The sequence below is a fragment of the Lontra canadensis genome, unplaced genomic scaffold, assembly GCF_010015895.1.
Source record: "Lontra canadensis isolate GAN:19392208 unplaced genomic scaffold, GSC_riverotter_1.0 scaffold65, whole genome shotgun sequence".
NCBI classification, from domain to species: Eukaryota; Metazoa; Chordata; class Mammalia; order Carnivora; family Mustelidae; genus Lontra; species Lontra canadensis.
The window spans coordinates 4,218,660-4,224,802 of NW_022631059.1; positions in this window are offsets into that span (position 1 = coordinate 4,218,660).

A 6,143-nucleotide genomic window follows, 5' to 3' on the forward strand; every position below is an offset into this window, starting at 1 on the left:
TTCTTTCTTTCTTTTCTTTTTTTTTTTTAACATTTTCTTTTTTAGAAGACATACATTTCTGTGGCTTAAAAGTTGAAACCACAGGAAGGAATGCTCAAAGGGGTCCCCTGTCCCTTCTACTCCTTTTCCATTCATTCTCCTGGAGGTGACCATTTTTCTCAGGTTTGGGTTTATCTTTCCTGTTTCTTTTTGAAAAACCGCGTTTTATGCGCACTCGATACAAAAGACGGTGCACTGCATGTAATCTTTCGCACTTTGCTTGAAAAGCACATTCTGTGATTTCATCTAGAGCGCTTTTTACCTTCTGATATCAGCGCGATGAGAGAACAGTGTTAATAAAAATGTGCTGGAGAAACCACTTATTAACAACAAAAAGCGTTCCTTCCCACATCAGTTTTTGGACTTTTCCATAAAATGAGGGGTTGAGCTAGTTGCTCTGGGCAGTCCCCTGCCGTTCTAGCAGCCTAAATTATCTTCCCAGGAAGCCCACCTTGTCGGACAGGAATAACCCTCCTTGTCTTGGGGACCAAATGCTTGTTGACTTCTGAGCACCAGCAAAATCATTTCTGTAGCTGCAGAAGTTTTCAAGGGCAATGTGGGAAATCTAGAGCCTCGGCATGGGGGTGGCTGTGGGAAGGGAGGGAGGGAGAGAGGTAATTAACCCACCCAAGGTGGTTCCGTGTTCCTTGAGGCGACTCTGTATGGAAATGAAGGTGTACAGAAAAGCAGAAGGAGGGGGGAAATGTTGATGAGGATCAAGAAATCTTTTCTTTAGGAAAACCTTCCCTTACAGGATCCTCCTGAATAGTCTGTCTCTCCAGAGCATCAAAAATGAGTCCATCTTCAAAAACCCGAGTCACATTCTTTCCTCCAGAAACACCTTCTTTTTAAAGCCACACGTCTGTCAGCATTATCTAAACGCAGATCTTTTAAAAAGTAAAAAAGAATCACAAATCTGTTGCAGAGGCTTTTGGGAGCTGAGCTGCATGAGGTTAAGGCGGCGGCGGGGGGGGACGAAACATTAAGCAGGAATTGTTGGTTTTTCTTAAGGACCCTGAGAGGGAAATTCAACACACACACACACACACACACACACACACACACACACAGAAATATACATACATATTTTTTTCTCACTAAATCTGGAAGGTTCCATCTTTCAGGCTGGTTCAGAGTTACAGACGGAAAGTACTGAATTGGAGTGACCTTACTTACATTACAATGCAGGTTAAAATGCTAGATTTGAAATAAGATCACTTATCCCCACTCAGCGATTTACAAAACTGAAGTGACATTATAACCCAAACAGAATAAAAAGCATTCCAATCGGGGTCCGGGGTCTCCTAACATCTTCATCAATTCAAACGCTTAAACATCACCTATGAGAACCGTAAAAAGACATTTTGGAGTCTTTTTCTTAACACGTTGGGAACACAGAGTCAATACGCACCTATAAAGGGCTATTTTTAAAACGTGATTTGCTTACCACGGTATAATCTCGGTAGCACGTGAGACCGAAGAGTTCCGGGTATACGACAAGGGCACACACACCAGGAGCCCCTCTTTTTTTCCTCTTTAAATGAGGTTACTTTCTGTGTCCCGAGGCTCCGGGAGCTGGAGGAAGGGGAGGGCGGGAGGTGAGCTGGGGACCAGGGCTCTCCAGGGTGGGCTGTGGGAACCCGAGGGGAAGGAGTGCCAGGGCCGGCGGCCAGGCGGTGGGCTGCCCCGGGCAGGGGTCGCAGGCAGGGGTCCTAGATGGCTGGCGAGTGGGCACCACCACTGGGGGCTTTTGCCGCACGTTTCTGTGCAACACACACGACATCCGCCTCCGCGAGGCACGATGCAAGTGCCCGAGTTCTGTGTAAATTTAATTATTAGCATGAACTGAAGGTACTGTCATTGTTTAACTCAGCCGACCTTTTAAATGGATAACCAACCTTGAGGCTTAATTGGATTTAAAAAAAAAAATCAATTTCTAGCCATTTGCATAGTGTGAAAATGAAGTACCACATTCTCAGGCAATTGTACCATCAGTTTTGCTCCAGCCTATTTTTTATTATTTACAACTTTAAAATGACATTCTCCATGTCGGGGAGCGCGCCGGGTACACACACACACACACACACACACACACACACGCACACACATGCCTTCCGTCAACAGCCACCCTGCACACGTCCGCGTGCCACGTCATGTCACCCAAGAGTCGCCGCTTTCTGTCCGGTGGTGGGATTAGTCAGCAGCAATCTCTTCACACCAATTACACGAAAAACTGAACTAGGGATAATGGCATACCACTGTTTGCGAATCTCTCCCAGCCTCGGTCTGGTCTCATCTTCGTAATAAGGAAAAAAGTCCTTGAGGAGCCTTTAGCACATCCCATCTTGACCATTAAATCTCTCTGGAAGAAGGTCATTTAATTTTATGGAAAGAAATGAACAACTAAAGTGGCATAAGTGGCAACAGTACTGGTCTGGAAAGGAGAAGCTCGAAGGTTCTAGCTCCAGCCCTGGGTGGTACTGGTCCTGTGACCTCGCGAGCAAGCCCTGGGACAGGTCTCGGGTTTCCCGTCTGGGGCAGCGGCGGTGGCGAGTAGGGTCAGGGGCTGGGGGAGCGGCGATGGAAACGGAGGGCTGTTGTGGGGTCCCGAGTCAGAACACCAAGTCAAAAAAACACGCTTCCCTCAGCACTTCCTCCAAGAGACACCAAATGATGCAAACCAGAGCCCTCTTTGCCTCCATTACATCTATGAGACGAGAGAAATAGTGATTACTAACGGCAGAATCAGGATGATTAGCTAAAAGCAATTTTAGAATAATAGTTGACAAACAGAAAACACTAAACCCAGTGGTCTACTTTGACTAAGTCTAATTTAAATGTACATTGTACTGAATGGAGTTTCATTTCCATGATCCGTTTTAGCCAGATCACAGAGCTGAACGGGAGGCCCACACAATTATCCTGAGCATTCAGGACAGTCCAGAGAGCTAATTGGGACAATTGGACAAATGATTATTTTCTTTTGCCTCAACTGACCAGATAATTGTCCCCAAGTTTCTGCCATAACGACTCTATGGAATGTCCATTGGAGGGAGGTGGGGGGAAGGAGGTCTGGCCAGAGACGGGTACAATGACGTGGAGGGTGGTGTGCGGTTGGGGCAAGGAGCACAGGGGACCCAGCTGATGTCCCCTAACTCCGAGTCCTAAGTCTGGAACGCTTTTAGGCGAGCCCTAGTCTCTGCGTGTGCCCGCCCGGAGTCCATGTGAGTTCACCCCCACACCCGCCACTGCCCTCCATTTCAAAACAAATGAAATGGAAACATCAGGCAACAGGTCAGAGGTGGCATCTGGGTGGTCAAGGGAATCTGGAGAGAGGAAATTCGGAGATGCTAAGGGCTAACATACACACACACGCGCGCGTGCTCACAGATATACAATTTGAATCCCACATTTGTACGTACGCACGCTGCTGTTTCACTTGCAGCCAAGATCAAACGAAGAAGTTTGCCTCCCCAAATCCTAGGAGACAATGGGAACTCACAATAACTGATCGGTCTGGTGGTCCCCCTGCAGCCCTGTCCTGTCCCCCGTGCTCCCGACTACCAGACATCCCTCCTGTGAAGACATTACCCAGACCTCTCCATCTGGCACCCACAGGTTTTGACTAGAATAAGGGAGCCTGATGGCCAAAATTAAGCCAGCATGTTAGAATAACACGCCATCCCACCGAGTTTACCCACAAATTATACCAGGCAAGTGAGTTGTTTTGTGGCAGCGAGGAGAGACCAGGAAGAACCTCAGGTCGCTCCCTCCTTGGGTGATGATCAGAGCTCTTCGAGGAGGTGCACTGATTTCAGCAGGACACGTCTCTACCAGCCTGCCCTCCTCCGTCAGTGCGGGCCTGTGGGAGGAACCACCCCGTGGCCCACGCTCCTGCGCCTCTGGGCCGGTCGCACGCGAGGGCCAGGACCGAGCCTTCCTCGCGCCCTGCTATCTGCACACACCTGCAGCGCCATTTCCAGAGGGAGCCACCAAACATTCATCTGGAAACCTGACCCCCTGAGGTGACCGCTCAGGAGGCACCCCGCCCCCCCCAACACACAGAGCCCACAATCCGCTCACACGCATCGCCACTTACACAGCTGTCCCATCCAGGGTGGAGGGCTCCTTCAAGGTTATCACTGGTCAGAATGTTCTTGAAGCCCGAGGCAAGTGTCTATCCTTTGAGGGGCAGGTTCGATACTTGGACAGAGCCAGTGGACTTTGAACAAGTTGGGGAGATAGAATTTCTGGCCAAAAAAGCAAGGAGCGATCAAGACAGAAGGCCACCCGCTCCGTGTGGTTCACCAACAGGAAGGTCAGTGACCTCCCTGGCAGCAGGCGCCTCACAGGACAGAATGCCTGGCTTGCCACGGTGACTCCCGGGAAAGCCCGCTCCTGCAGAGCGGACGCTGGGGTTTAAGGACACGAAGACAGACGCCATCATGCCTGGATGACGTGAAAGGCGATGCTTAGGTGACAAAGACCCACCCCAGCCTTTGAGGAGGAGCCCGGACGCAGGCACGTTCCGGGTGAAAGTGTGGGCCTGGCTCTGGGTTTAGCTGGCGAAGACCATCCCTGAAGTGTTCGGTGTAACAGAACAGGAAACATCTAAAGTCACTTAGAAATCCAGTCTCCCGGAGCCTGGCTGTAGTAGGATCTCTCAGCAAGGCACACGGACTACAGTTTACTTGAAGATCTCCCAAGTGTTTCTGGGTATGTGTATGAAGCATACATTTTCATAAGAAGAGTAGTTGTCTGCCTTTTCGGCAGTTTCCCTTTTGTATGCCGGACAGCAGACAGATCGGTCCCTCCGCGCGCATCCATCCGGCAGATGGATGGACTTTCAGACACAGGCAAGGCCTCAGACACCAAACAAAGAGTCATTGGCCCAAACGATCCCAGAATGGACCAGGCCCTCCCGGAACACAGACGCATTGGAAGAAACGCAAGCCCCGTCGTTAAAATTAATACGAGGACTGCAGCATGTTCTTTAATCCGCACGACTGCTTTATTGTACAAAAAGTTTCCAGGAACAGTAAATTAGTTTTAAAAAAGGACAAAAAAAAGTCATTTTGGATAGAAGCGCTTCACTAATTGCTTTATTTAAGCACACAAGAAGAAAAGTCTTATCTGACCAATTAGGTTGGAAGGGTTTTATTACCTTTAAGAAGCCATTAGCTAGGATAAAACACTGAAAGCACTTGTGTCAAAACAAATAAATAATGCTCTCTCAATTAGCAGAGAAAGCGGTAAATCCGTTAAATTAGAGACATACACTGCTTCACGTCCATGGCGAAGACAGCATCCCCCACCCCCAAATTAATACAAGAGACAGTAGATTTCAGTTAGAATCTCGGGGAAGATCAGGAGCTTTGGAGACCCCACGGTCAACACTGACTTCTCTCCTCTCTGGTGCCATCCAAGGAACCACCCCAGGACATGCTGGAGGGGGCAGGTGTCCGGGGCTGAGCCCAGGGGTGCCCGGAAGGAGCTTTCCCTGCCGGCCCTCTTCTCTGCTCGAGCCGCAGGCTCGCGACCAGAGCCCGACGGAGGGATGCCTCGACCTCACACGCGAGGGCTGTCTGCAGGAGCCCGTCTCCTTCAGAGGGGAAGAATGACCCTGAGGGACCGGGACTCCATTACCAGTTTTCTCTTACTTGCCCCAAGGCTGCTGATCTTTCCCTAATAAAGGCTCAAAAGGAAAATACAGTGTTTCGAGGAGCTGGGCCCGCTGGCGCCAGGTTCTGGGGCGGCCTCCGGCCATGGGGCGAGGCAATGGCAGCAGACAGTAGGGCTTTCGCTGGCCCCGCGCCGGCTTCAGACCACTCAAGATCCTTGACACCACGTGTGTTAGCTCTATTATTTAACCCAGATGGGGTGAGGGGGTAGGGAGCAAAAACCAACCCCGATCACCCCTATTAACTGAAAATAAACATAAATAAATGGCGATCCCTTCTTTCTTGTGGGATCCTTTCTTAAAGGGTCACTTTCCTTCAAGGGTAAGACTGAGCACGTTAAAAGCTCCACCAGTCATCCAGGAGTGCCGCTGGAGGCCGTCAGGCAGGGACGAGCCCTTCCCGGCACAGCCCTGCTCCTCGGGG